The sequence below is a fragment of the Abramis brama genome, assembly GCF_963993115.1.
Source record: "Abramis brama genome assembly, chromosome: 7".
In the NCBI taxonomy this organism is placed as follows: domain Eukaryota; kingdom Metazoa; phylum Chordata; class Actinopteri; order Cypriniformes; family Leuciscidae; genus Abramis; species Abramis brama.
The window spans coordinates 16,312,709-16,327,255 of NC_139969.1; the positions used below are offsets into that span (position 1 = coordinate 16,312,709).

The following is a 14,547-nucleotide window of genomic DNA, read 5'->3' on the forward strand; positions in this document are numbered from 1 at the left end:
TTCCACCACCATCACATTGGATTAGATTTTTTATCAATACTTTCTTTATATATGCAGTAAAATAAACAACCTATTTTAATAGGCATATAATAAGTCAAATTGGATAAATGGATTTAATTTTGCATGAATTAAAAAACATTGAATATCTTTCTCTTCACACTTACCCTCTGATGCTCTGCAAATTCCCCAGCGGTCTTCTGAAATAAGAAGAAAAAAATAGCATCATAATTATTTTCATCAACCCACCATTTCTCAAAGGTGGAAACTCAACAACCTTTTAAAAGTGAGTTACATAATTCATAACAATTACAGTCACAGCGAGAACTGTACTGTAACACAAATATCTGAATGGTTGAAGATAATAATTAAGCTCCGCTCTATGTCGTTTGCTTTGAAGAGGCTGGTCCTTTTGTTAAAAGGGTCATAAAAGCATAACAACACTTGGACATTGGTTATGCAAATGTACGAATGTTAAAAAACAGAAATGAATAGAATAGAAAGGCGTTACATCTGGTGCAAATCCCTCCTGTGCTTGCAGTCTTAGGAAAGGCTTAAAGTCTAGTTTGCTGAAGAACACATAATTACAGCCCGAGCACCGATGGTGTGAGGACCCTATTGGAATTGCTCCGTTTCTTATGCACTATTTATGTTCCCCTTATAAATGTTTCTTTTGAGGAAGACATAACCAGAGGTTGTTCTGCACCTAATAAGCAATGTCTTTCATTTCATAACCAGAGTACAAAATATCCTTCATTTAACACTTGCTCAAAAAGGCTTTTTTCTACAGAATATATATTTTGGTAAACACCATGCATTACTGCAAAGTACAGTTAAAGTAAGCATTACAAAATACATAAAAACAACAATCTGGATACCATTATGTAGAGTTACGTGGCCACATTAGTTTGTTTGGTGATGGTCTACAACTCAGGAGAACCTTAGCAACTGTCATATGAATATGAATATGATGCTGATGATTTATTTATTAAAATCACTCCATGGCCTATGTAATCTACTCATTAGCCCAAGATTGTATTTTTTATGTATTGAATAACTGACAGTATTAATAATTAAGTTTTCATACAGACAAAGATGTTTTTAGATATTGTTTTATTAATAGTTTGCACAATCCATTCGTGGTGGAGAGTTTTCACAGACTGTGAAAAAAAAATAAAGGTTCTTTATTGGCATTAGTGGTTCCATAAAGAACCTCTAACATCCATGGAACTTTTCCATTGAACAAAAGGTTTTTTTTTTAGATAGTGGAAAAGGGGTCTTTAGATTATTAAAATATTTTTCACACTAAGAAAAAAGTGGTTCTTTTAAGAGCTGTTCACTGAAAGGTTCTTTGGGGAACCTTTATTTTTGAGGAGTGCAGGTTGCATACAGCAGTTACGCCAAATACGTGGCAACAAGTCACTCTCTTTATAAGTGAGTCATTGAGTCAATCATTCAGCCAATTTGTTCAAACAAGCTGATTCATTCAGGAACTAAACAAGTGTGTCTTTATGAGCGAGTCATTGAATCATTTATTCAGCTAATTAGTTTAAAAATGCTGATTCATTCAGGAATGAAACATCACTACTGCGTGTTGGATGGTTCCGCTGTGGCATTTTTTTAAACTTTGTGTTGGTAGAACAAAAACAAAGTAAATGATGATTAAACGGGTTAAAGTTGTTTATTGTAAACTTGATGGACAATATCAAAGTGTCAATCATGCTGTTTTTCTGAATATCAGCACTCTTGTGATTACCTGCAGATAACCATTCTCATGTGATTTTTCTCATTTTCTCAGATGATTGTCTCTACTATTGTTTCCACTTAATCACAAATCATCTTCATCATCTATCAATCATCTAATCACATATCATTTTATTACACTTAAATGTGTTTAAATAATTTGTCTATTGTCTAATCTAATCTATTTTTAAAATAGATAAATGCAGACTGAGACAGGATGTCACATATTCACAGAACTTTAGTGTGAAAGCAGAGGAATCAATGACACTTTTTAAAGTGAAGGGTGACCCTCAAGGCAGAACAGATCTATAGACAGCACATTAGTCCTCTGTGATGACGGACGTGAGTTTGAATGATTAATGGTGCATGTGGTTGAGAGAAAGACTTATTGATGTGACCTTTGAATGCAGGATTTAGGTGCAAATGGAATGACATAAAACTGCAGGACTTGTCCCTCCTGATATTTCTGTACCATCATCGCCCTTGCCAGGAGAATAGAATAATGTAGGATTGTGGCACAGATGTCATGCACTGAACATGCAGATATATTGTCAGTTAAGCGTTTGTCAGTTTATATCAGCAACTGACAATATTATGTAACTTTGTACATTTAGAGTAGAAAAACTGATATCAAATAAAGAAAGAAATAATTAAATATAAAGGGGGATTTTTTTTATACTCCAGTGAATTAATAAATTAATAAATTGTTAAATGAATGAATAAAACTTTTGAAATACATGTGACAAATGTCCCTAATAATAATGCAAACATGTTTTTTGAAACTAAAATAAAAAAGCACTGCTAGAGAAAAAAAAAAAGTTACTAAAATACAGTCCTTGTGAAAGCAGTGAAAGTCTTAATATAACAACCTACAAACCAAGTAATTAATACAATACTGTACACATTCTAGACTGTTTGATAATTTCATTTCAGCCTTTTAACTTCATTTCAAGGCCTTAATTTATTTTTATTTCCATAGCCATGTATAAGTTGTATCTACAGTATGAACTTAATCTGTGTGATGAACTTTAAAAAGATGACTAATTAGTAATCTTTATAGTTCAAATAAGGACTCCATACACTGCATACTAGCAGCAAATAGCAAACAGCATTTCTAGAAAACTGAATACTGTGATTTTGGCTAATGGGATTTTAATGAATAACAATATCTTCTTTTTGCCTCGTAAGAGGAAATGCTCCCGCAGACATTGTCTTACAACAGATTTAACGTGTCATTACAGCACAGGCATATACCACGTTGTAAGACTCTCAAGAGAAGCTCCATTCAAACAAACACAGACGCTTCCATCTGTTAAGCTCATATTTACCACCCTGTACCAATTCTTCTCTCTCTCTCTTCTGTGTGGGCAATTCAGGTTAGTATTGATCGGGTACTCTTACCCCATTCATCAAGCTCTCTGCCACTGCCCACTACAGCTCAAGAACCCAAAAGCTTGGGGGTCCAGGGATTCTGAATAGGTCTCTATGGCCTTTTAATTTGTGAGATACTGATGGCCCACTCAAGTCATAATGTAAATGAAAAATGCTCTCTCTCTCTCTCTCAATATTTTTTTTTTCTATGTGGACTATTTAAAAAGGAAAGCAGGAAATGTCAGCTATTTTGAAGAGCTGTTTAAAGGTCATGTAAGCAGTGTCTGAAATGGCACTCTGTTTTCTCCAGTAATTATTCTTCATTTAATCATTTATTGAATACATTTGTCCTCTAGATCTCCTTCTGACAATTCTGCTTGATGTATAAGCCAGAAAAATTCAGAGAACCTCTTCATAAGAATAAGATGGGCTTTTTATGTTTCTCTCATATATCCATATGCATAATTGATAGCAAGCTCAACAGCCCTGTTGTATATGAAGACGAACTATCGGCTAAAGGAAAATATTTCTGCAACAGTTTTCTTAATGAGCATTTAACATAGCTAGAAATAGTGTTTCCCTTCCTTTTTTGTATTTTGTACACACACAGCCCCATCAGTTCATATTGTACTGGGCATCATTTAACATGATCATAAATTGTATTATAATGACTATTATTAAAGCAAACAGTGCAGTAAGTAAATGCAGTATGTAAACTGAACTGAATTGAGGCAGATTGAGAATATGATTTAACCTCTATATAAAAAATATTTTAAAATGGTAAAAAAAAAAGCTTTCAAATACAAAAAAAAAAAATCCTTACTGACCTTACTGAACTATCCCTACAGAACTTTTACATGGCCTATATACTGCATGTACACACACACACACACAAGGCAGAACATTAATTGATTGTGAAAGTAACTGGTTGTTACGCTGTTAATTACAAAAATGAATAAAAAATAAATCACAAGATTAAAAGTCTTTTGACAGCCCTGGTATTTTAATCTTAAAAACAAAATCAAAAACTTTCATTGTGCTAGAATACATCAATTTCTCTGTGCAGACGCACTAGAAATGGCTATGGCTGAGCTGTCATGTCTGCCCCTTTAACAATGGTTCTTCAACAAAAGATGAACAGCAGGATGGCAAACAGTTCTCTCTGCCATTACTGCCTGATGCCTCCCTTGTGTTTTTGCTTATCTTTAGCTTTTGTTTGTTTCTTATCCCCAGCGATTTAAAACACACTTTCTGTATAGTTGCATCCACTCTAGAAATGTTTCGTTACTTGCAGCTTCTGAACACAGTTACAGTCATATCAGCAATATCTACATGGATGAATTCCCAAACCATAATTTGACAGTAACACATATTTAATAAGTAAAACCACTCTTCCGCAAATAATTAATGAGAAAATCCGCATCCTTCATTAATCTCAGTCAAAACAAAACCTTGGACTTTGATCCATATTAATGTTATGAGTTTTCTGCTGAGCCAATCTTTAGAAATTAAATCCCCACTTCTTCACCAAAGTAAGCTTCGAAGATTTTATTTACTTATTTTTTGGAGAGAGAAGGATTTTGCTTTGTTTTGCTTAAGAAGGGCTGTGATTTATTACAAAGCTGAAAACTGGGCTAGATAAGAAGAAGAGGATTTTATACAAATGTGTTTGCGGACAAACTGACCCACAGTCCCTTGAATCCCTATAGTGTGTGTCGCTGATTAGTGATGGCTGAGCAGGAAGGTGCTTTGATAGTTCTTGCATCTCAGAAGACCAAACTGAGAATTTGTACTCAAGTTTTATTTGAGAAAAAAACCTTTCTGCTCAAAGAGGATTTGGCAAAAATGACAAATTCATGCTTGATAGGATAATCCCAAGGTACTCCATCATGGGTAAGACATGCATCAATTCTCCTTTGAAAATCTGAGGTGAGGCATCTGCTACACTCCTCAGACAGCATGAATCCCATGAGTACCTCAAAAAGACTGTGTTACATTCTTTTCAGATGAAAGCCTTTTGCTCAACAAAGAGGAATTCATCTTAAAACTTTTTAAAAGAATTATTTTCACACAAAAACATGAAAAAAACGTGTTATAGTGTCAACTGTTGTCACAGTCAACAAATTGGTCAACACAACTAATTCTGGTAGATCTAGATTTATCCCATTCGGCAAGCTTATCACTCTGATTGAACATTTTCTTTTTCCCTGAAAGGGTTGTGTGCAACAATTTGAGTTGAAACTGACTTTTAAATAACAATCAGAATGCAGAAATGCAGTATGAATTAAAATGAATTAAAAAGAAAATTTCATACTGTAACTAATTTTCGAGACAAAGTTTGAATGTTGATAAAGTCTTGTTTGAAAGTGTTCTAAGTAAAATAGTTTTATAGTTAGTTTGCTTCTCTTTGTTTCCTGTTTCTTTCTACCTATGTTCCCACTCATCACTTATTACCATGGTTTTTGATTAAGTACTCACACCTGTTTGCTTTTAGTTTAGCCCTCTATTTCAGTTCCTTTGTCTGGTGCTGTTTGTGTTTGAGTAAACACTGTTACTTTGAAATTCTCTTGTGTTGTTTAATTAAAGTTAATTTACTATTTGAACAGATACCTTGCTCTTTGTCATCATTTGTGGACTAAATTGTGACAGATAAATGGCTAGATGCATGGAAAAGTGTGAATAAAACAAACTAAATTTGATATGGCTTTCTAAAAGTTTCAAAAATAATCTGAAAATCTTAAAGTATGAAGGGGATGGATGGATGCTGTACATACATAGTGGTGTGTTGTCAATTCACTTCACATTCAACTACTGAATTAAAAATAATCCAGTACTGCAATTCAAAGTTTTGCACAACTCTCCTCCTTGGTAAAGGATTCTAGTAGTGAGTGCCTTGGTTGGAATTCAGATTTGGCCTTGGACATTCACTCAGGAAAGGAACAATTGGTCCTGCTACAGTAATGTGATATAGTGATATCACACTAGACTGGACTGTGTATATTTATTTCCCAGGCCTCTTTGTCATCGCTGGATGCTGCTGACCTTGTGTACGAATCTGTATCAGTGAGCACAGTCTTTATTTCCAAGCTTGAGAGAAAGTGTGCTTACTGTTCACCTTTGTAACCTTGCTCCAAATGAACATGTCCTTTCCTAGACAGAGGTCTCTTTTAACTCTTTCACACCTTAAAAGTGATAGAATCAGCAACAAAAAACACCCCTTGTCTGGGTTGTGTATATAACACTGTACAAAAATATGTAGTGTTATTGACATACAGTGAGGAAAATAAGTATTTGAACACCCTGCTATTTTGCAAGTTCTCCCACTTGGAAATAATGGAGGGGTCTGAAATTGTCATCGTAGGTCCATGTCCACTGTGAGAGACATAATCTAAAAACAAATAATCCAGAAATCACAATATATGATTTTTTAACTATTTACCTGTATGATACAGCTGCAAATAAGTATTTGAACACCTGTCTATCAGCTAGAATTCTGACCCTCAAAGACCTGTTAGTCTGCCTTTAAAATGTCCACCTCTACTCCATTTATTAACTCCTAAATTAGATGCACCTGTTTGAGGTCGTTAGCGGCATAAAGACACCTGTCCACCCCATACAATCAGTTAGAATCCAACTACTAACATGGCCAAGACCAAAGAGCTGTCCAAAGACACTAGAGACAAAATTGTACACCTCCACAAGGCTGGAAAGGGCTACGGGGAAATTGCCAAGCAGCTTGGTGAAAAAAGTTCCACTGTTGGAGCAATCATTAGAAAATGGAAGAAGCTAAACATGACTGTCAATCTCCCTCGGACTGGGGCTCCATGCAAGATCTCACCTCGTGGGGTCTCAATGATCCTAAGAAAGGTGAGAAATCAGCCCAGAACTACACGGGAGGAGCTGGTCAATGACCTGAAAAGAGCTGGGACCACCGTTTCCAAGGTTACTGTTGGTAATACACTAAGACGTCATGGTTTGAAATCATGCATGGCACGGAAGGTTCCCCTGCTTAAACCAGCACATGTCAAGGCCCGTCCTAAGTTTGCCAATGACCATTTGGATGATCCAGAGTCATGGGAGAAAGTCATGTGGTCAGATGAGACCAAAATAGAACTTTTTGGTAATAATTCCACTAAACGTGTTTGGAGGAAGAAGAATGATGAGTACCATCCCAAGAACACCATCCCTACTGTGAAGCATGGGGGTGGTAGCATCATGCTTTGGGGGTGTTTTTCTGCACATGGGACAGGGCGACTGCACTGTATTAAGGAGAGGATGACCGGGGCCATGTATTGCGAGATTTTGGGGAACAACCTCCTTCCCTCAGTTAGAGCATTGAAGATGGGTCGAGGCTCGGTCTTCCAACATGACAATGACCCGAAGCACACAGCCAGGATAACCAAGGAGTGGCTCTGTAAGAAGCATATCAAGGTTCTGGCGTGGCCTAGCCAGTCTCCAGACCTAAACCCAATAGAGAATCTTTGGAGGGAGCTCAAACTCCGTGTTTCTCAGCGACAGCCCAGAAACCTGACTGATCTAGAGAAGATCTGTGTGGAGGAGTGGGCCAAAATCCCTCCTGCAGTGTGTGCAAACCTGGTGAAAAACTACAGGAAACGTTTGACCTCTGTAATTGCAAACAAAGGCTACTGTACCAAATATTAACATTGATTTTCTCAGGTGTGCAAATACTTATTTGCAGCTGTATCATACAAATAAATAGTTAAAAAATCATACATTGCGATTTCTGGATTATTTTTTTTAGATTATGTCTCTCACAGTGGACATGCACCTACGATGACAATTTCAGACCCCTCCATGATTTCTAAGTGGGAGAACTTGCAAAATAGCAGGGTGTTCAAATACTTATTTTCCTCACTGTATGTACTGTATGTGAATGATTCACCACACAGATCTATTGATGATCTAAGATCTCATGTCAGCGAGGTCAGCAAGGAATCTTGGGCTTATATTTGATGACCAGCTCAGTTTCACAGAACACAAAACAACTGAACATCAGGAATCTTTTCCGATCAAAAGCTGCATACACATAGATCCAAGCCTACTGGCTGCCAGTACACATGGCAGAGGCGAAAGCAGTGTTAGACCCTCCAGCAAAGCAGACTTTGGATGTGTCCCTTATCTAACACACCAGATTTAACACATTAGCAGAGTGTTCCATGATCTGAATTGGGTACGTCAGATTAGAGAAAACTAAAAGGAGTGCTTTCAAACGGAGCTTGCGCCAATGGTCAACTGAAAGAACATGCAAACGCTGCATGATTATCTTAATATAGCGGTCACCAAATTACCTGCCATGTTACCTAATTAATATTCATGAGCCAGGCTGACAAGCAATGGAATGTGTCCTTCACTCTGCTTTTCAATAATTCCTGAGAGATGTTAACCCACCAGGGTTGTCCACCATTCAGAAATATTTCGAATTTAGAATGACTTTTAAATTCCATATCAGTTCCCGAAAATTAATTAAGGTAACAAACAGAATGCATTTTAATTAAATGTAACTAGATTTATTGATTTTATGCATTTCTTTTGTAGACCAGTGTGAAAAAAAACTTCATTCCAATTTAACTTTAATTAAGGTAACAAACAGAATGCATTTCAATTAAATTTAACTAGATTTATTGATTTTATGCATTTCTTTTGTAGACCAGTGTGAAAAAAAACTTCATTCCAATTTAACTTTTTATGGGGCGTGGCCAATTCAACTCTCAAACTGAAAGGAAGCCACATATTCAATTCTGAATTATGCACAAACATGGAGCTCTCCCAACCTGATGTAAAAGTACTTCTTTGCCAACAACACTGCAGCCAAGAATACAACTTCTCCAAATGATGATCAGGTGCTGTCTGTGGCTGAGATTAGCAGACAATGCAAAAAGTCAACCTATGAAAATGTATTGGCCCAGATGGAATCCCTGGCAGGGTGTTGAGAGAATACCTTAGTAAGCTGTTTGATGTCCTCACAGATATCTTCAACACCCCGCAAACACTGGCTGCTGTGCTTACATTTCAAAACTACTACAATCATCTTTGTGCAAAAGAAGTCAATGTTAACATCTCTTAATGACGACTGCCGTGAACTCACACTCGTCCTTATCAAGTATTTTAAATGACTGGTCATAACCCACATTAAGGCCTCAGTCCCACCCACACTAGTATGCTTACAGCTAGAACCGTTCCACTGTGAGTAACATCCACCACCCACTTGGTTATTTCCCAACTGCACAATAAACACACTTATGCTTGAATGCTCGTTGACATCAGTTCATACCACTGACACTAATTGGCAAACTCTCTGTATGAAGAACAACCACCGGCCATGAGAGTTTACAGAGTGCCTGTGAATTACATAGAACAATAGACAAAAGAGATATTCTATATATATATATATATATTTTGATATTCAGTTAATTTTATTTTTTCAATGATTTCTGTCATACATTCTCTTAAGAGAATATGAATCTTTGCAGAATGTCACAATGAGTTACTTAAGTTACCTAGGAAACGACTTTTAAATTGTAATTTTTTATTTTTTTTTATGTAAAAATGCAGAAAGCTTTCTGTGATGGGTAGGTTTCGGGGCAAGTTTAGGGCTAGGGGATAGAAAATGTCATTAGCTCAGTAAAAAAATATTACGCCTATGGAATATCCTCATAATGATATGAATACGTGTGTGTGTGTGTGTGTGTGTGTGTGTGTGTGTGTGTGTGTGTGTGTGTGTGTGTGTGTGTGTGTGTGTGTAAAAAGAATGTTAAAAATCAATGTTACAGTTTGAAAGGACAGCCTCTCAAGCACACTAAAAAGCACACATACATGTTAATGGTTAATGAAACATATGCTTATGAGCGTTAGTTTTCAATGCCATTGACATTGTAGATTGCCCCATTGTGCTCTGATATATTAGAGTGACAAATAATAGCCTACTTAATGCAGCACATTTTTTAAGTTTATTATCAACCTTTAAAAGGAGTATTCAGATGACTTACAGTGCTGTTTTCAGCAAATTTGCAGAGAGATCAGATAATCATACATTTTTAAGGGGGCTGACAGCTTAATAGGATATTTTAGGGGGGCTGAGATGTCAAAAGCCCATCTAAACAGGGTCTAGCAGATGACTTGTCCTTATAGTGGCAAAGACACAGCAATGTCATCGCTTCCTTGAATGTCTCAGAATAATAGACATGAGCAACCAGATCTACAGGTTTGTGACAGTACATGTTTAAGATGTAGTGTCAAGTTAAAGTTTAGGTGCGTTCCAATTTGCTTATGGATGCACTATTTTATGATGTTTTGTAGTATAAATAGTGCTGAAAAACAAAGTGTGGAATGTTCAACACTTCATGCACTCAACTGTCGCAGCTTTAATTGCATAGCGGAGGGGGTGGGGCTATCAGACTTGCGATGCTGAATGACAAAATAACCATTTAAACTCATACACTACACGGTTGAGTACATAGTGCATAAGTACATAGTGTATAGTGCTTCATTTGGGACACAACTTCTGATTAATTGTGCTCAGTTTTTTGCACACATTTATCTAATTATTTAAACTAGCACCATTTTTTTTTTAACAACAATTTTTATTATACAGACAAGAGTTTACATTAAATCATTGAAGAGATGAGCATAAAAGAGAAAACATTGTCTGCACTTTTTTCTTTTTACACATTCCTTAAAAGGAAAGAAAAAGAATCACACAAACAACAGAATAACCACCGTCCCAAAGATGAGATACACCAAAGATGGCGACTAGGGGACATGGAGATAGAGAAATGTGCAGAGCCCTAGACATGAAGTCAAAAAAAGGAGACCAATATGAGGCCAGTTTTGGGCAGCTAAAGAATGTATGGGTGTGATCGGCAGGAGAAAATGAGCATCTGATACAGGAGTCCTCTGTTTCTGGAAACAACTTATGGAGTTTAGCTTTGGTAAGATGAATTCGATGAAAGACTTTTAGCTGAATCAGACTTAGCCGAGCACATACAGAAGTAGAATTAACTCTAGCAAGGGCCTCAGACCATAGCTCTTCCGAAAACTTAATTTGCAGCTCATTTTCCCAAGTCATCTTTAGGCAGGAGAGAGAGGACGTATTAGATGAGAGTAACATGGTGTAGACGGAGGATATACGACTACCACCTGTAGGGGCTGACAATAAATTCTCAACCAGAGACTTTTCTGGTAATTGAGGGAAACTAGGGAAGTTAGTCTTAACAAAATTGCGGAGTTGAAAATACCTGAATAAGCCTGTAGTATGCAGGTTAAATTTGGACATAAGATTGGTGAATGTTGCAAAATAATTATCAATAAAAAGATCTGAAAAACAGGCCATACCCTTATCTTTCCATCTTTTAAAAGTGTGATCAATAGCTGGTGGTAAAAACAAGTGATTGTTGCAAATAGGACTTAAAACAGATAGTGACTCCAACCGAAAATGTTGTCGAAATTGTTTCCAGATTTTTAAAGTCGATAGCACAATAGGATTTCTAATATAATTGGAAGGACGCATGGACAAAGGAGCAAAGACAAGTGCAGGAAGAGAAGAGGAAAGACAAGTAGCAGCTTCTAGAGTACACCAGTTAACCTCCGGCGAATTACACCACAAGAAAATCTTCGAAATATTGGCGGACCAGTAATAATAAAGAAAATTTGGCAGAGCTAGACCTCCATCACGTTTATTTCGTTGCAGGATAATTTTATTCACTTTAGGAGTTTTACCAGCCCAGATAAAAGAGGAGATGATTTTATCTAGACACTTAAAAAAAGATTTAGGTAGAAAAAGAGGGAGAGACTGGAAGAGAAATAAAAGTCGCGGCAAAACATTCATTTTAATGGTCTCCACTCTCCCAACAAGAGAAAGGGGTAGGCTGTCCCAACGCTTTAAGTCTAGTTTAATTTGATCAACCAAATTCGTAAAGTTATTCTTAAGGAGAGAACCGAAAGAGTGTGAAATGTTTACACCTAAATAACGAAACCCTGAAGGTGAAAAATTAAAAGGTAGAGTGCTTTTCTGAATTTTTTTAGCCACGTCATTTATGGGGAAACATTCACTTTTGGTAAAGTTTAATTTGTAACCTGAAAAAGAGCCAAAGGTGTCGAGCAAGTGCATAATCTTGTTAGCGCAGCCAACTGGATCCTGTACATACAGCAACAAGTCGTCAGCATAGAGAGAAACACGATGTTCTGTGCCTCCCCTTTGGATCCCGCGTATAGACGAAGATACTTTTAAGGCGATCGAAAGTGGCTCAATAGCTAAAGCGAAGAGCAGAGGGGACAGAGGGCAACCCTGCCGTGTCCCACGGGAAAGAGGAAAGAATGACGAACTATCAGCATTAGTTTTAACACTTGCAGAGGGAGCCGAATATAGGAGTCGAATCCAAGAGATAATATTGTGCCCAAAGCCAAACTTTTCTAATACAGTAAATAAATAATTCCATTCCACACGGTCAAATGCTTTTTCAGCATCAAGAGAGATTATCATTTCAGAAGTCTTAGACATAGATGGACTAAAAAGTATATTTAGCAATCGCCGGATATTAGATGACATCTGACGTCCCCTAATAAAGCCGGTCTGATCCTCAGAAATAATATCAGGAAGACATGCATTGATGCGCTTTGCCAGCACCTTCGCTAGAATTTTTATGTCAGCATTCAATACACTAATAGGTCTATAGCTACTACATAAAGTTGGGTCTTTATTTTTTTTTAATAAAAGGGAGATAGATGCTTGATTTAATGAAGCTGGAAGAAAACCTTGCTCAAATGACTCCACATACATATCAAACAATAAGAGGGCTAACTGCGCTGAGAATTTTTTATAAAAGTCTAAGGGGAAGCCATCCGGCCCTGGAGCCTTGTTACACTGCATGAGACCAATGCAGGTGGTGATTTCATCTAGCCTGAGAGGTAAATCTAAAGTCTCCTCTGTTAATGTATTAATAGTGGGTATATTTAAATTTTGTAGAAAAGACTCCATTAAAGAAGCATCAGAAGGAGGTTGAGAAGAATAAAGACTGGAGTAAAAGGAGGAAAAGACAGAGTTAATTTTTTGAGGGTCAGTAACAAGCTTATTAGAATTGTTATCATAAATCTGTGCGATATAGTGTGAAGCTGACTGATGTTTAAACTGGGAAGCAAGAAGACGGCCTGCTCTATCCCCATGTTCGTAGTATGTGGCTTTAGTTCTTTTAATCAAATATTCTGCTTTATTTATTGAAAGCAAATCAAATTCAGTTTGTAACTTTGATCGTTTTAACTTAAGATCAGGTTTGGGATCGTTTGAATACTGTCTATCTATCTCTAAGATTGAACGGACAAGCTCTTGTTGCCGAGATTTTCTAGTCTTGGCTAAGTGAGCACTAAAGGAAATGATTCGGCCACGAATAAACGCTTTGAATGTCTCCCATAGAAGAGAAGCAGACACGGTTTCTGATTTGTTCGTCTCAACGAAAAAATCTATATTTTTAGATAAAAATTCACAAAAGTCAGTTCTTGCAAGAAGCCCTACATCAAATTTCCACTGAGGTCGGCTCTTAAAAGCGGGCAAAAAGGAGATATCTAACATATGCGGGGCATGATCGGAAATAACAATGGCAGAGTAATCTGAAGAAATAACCGAAGAAAGTAGGGCTTTATCAAGGAAGAAATAATCAATCCGAGAGTAAACATGGTGTACACCAGAGAAGAAAGAAAATACCTTATCAGAGGGATGAAAAAAGCACCAGGGATCTATACAGCCTATTTGATTTGTCAGCGAAATTAGAGACCTAGACATAGCAGAGAGAGAAGATGATTTAGTCGCAGATTTATCAAGATTATTATCAATAACACAGTTAAGGTCCCCTCCAAAAATAAGGTGATGAGTGTCAAGATTTGGTATTTTTGAGAAAAGCATAGACATAAAAGTAGGGTTATCCCAATTTGGGGCATATACGTTTACTAACACTACTGGAGTTTGAAAAAGAATGCCACTGACGATTACAAAGCGTCCTTCAGAATCTGAAAGTACTTGCTCTGCTAGAAACATGACTCTTTTATGTATCAGAATTGCAGTACCTCTTGATTTGCTATTAAAACTAGAATGAAATACTTGACCCACCCATTGTTTACGAAGTCTGGTGTGATCACATGTACGCAAATGTGTCTCCTGAAGAAACATAATATCAGAGGACAGTGATTTTAGATGGGAAAAAACTCTGGAGCGTTTAATTTGGCCACCCAACCCACGTACATTCCAAGTAGTAAATCTGATATTGTGTCCAACCCCTCCCCCCTTAGAATTAACAGGAGGTTTGTTCATAAAACTGCAGGACATACTAATCTAAATAGGGTAAAAAAAAAAAAAAAACAATGCTTTTTTTTAAAGCTCAAGCAGGTTAGCATGTGTAAGAGACAACAATAAACGCCAAGTAAGACAAA

The 14,547-nt window shown here is 36.8% G+C and overlaps 1 protein-coding gene across 2 annotated transcripts in view; it reads right to left on the bottom strand.

Moving 5' to 3' along the window:
* tnr (tenascin R (restrictin, janusin)) overlaps window positions 1-14,547 on the bottom strand; it is a 152,916-nt gene that overhangs the window by 111,867 nt on the left and 26,502 nt on the right. For both annotated transcript variants that reach the window (XM_084120770.1, XM_084120769.1), the window contains exon 2: window positions 165-197. The gene's annotated coding sequence lies outside the window, so the exon portion shown is untranslated. The remainder of the gene's footprint in view (window positions 1-164; window positions 198-14,547) is intronic.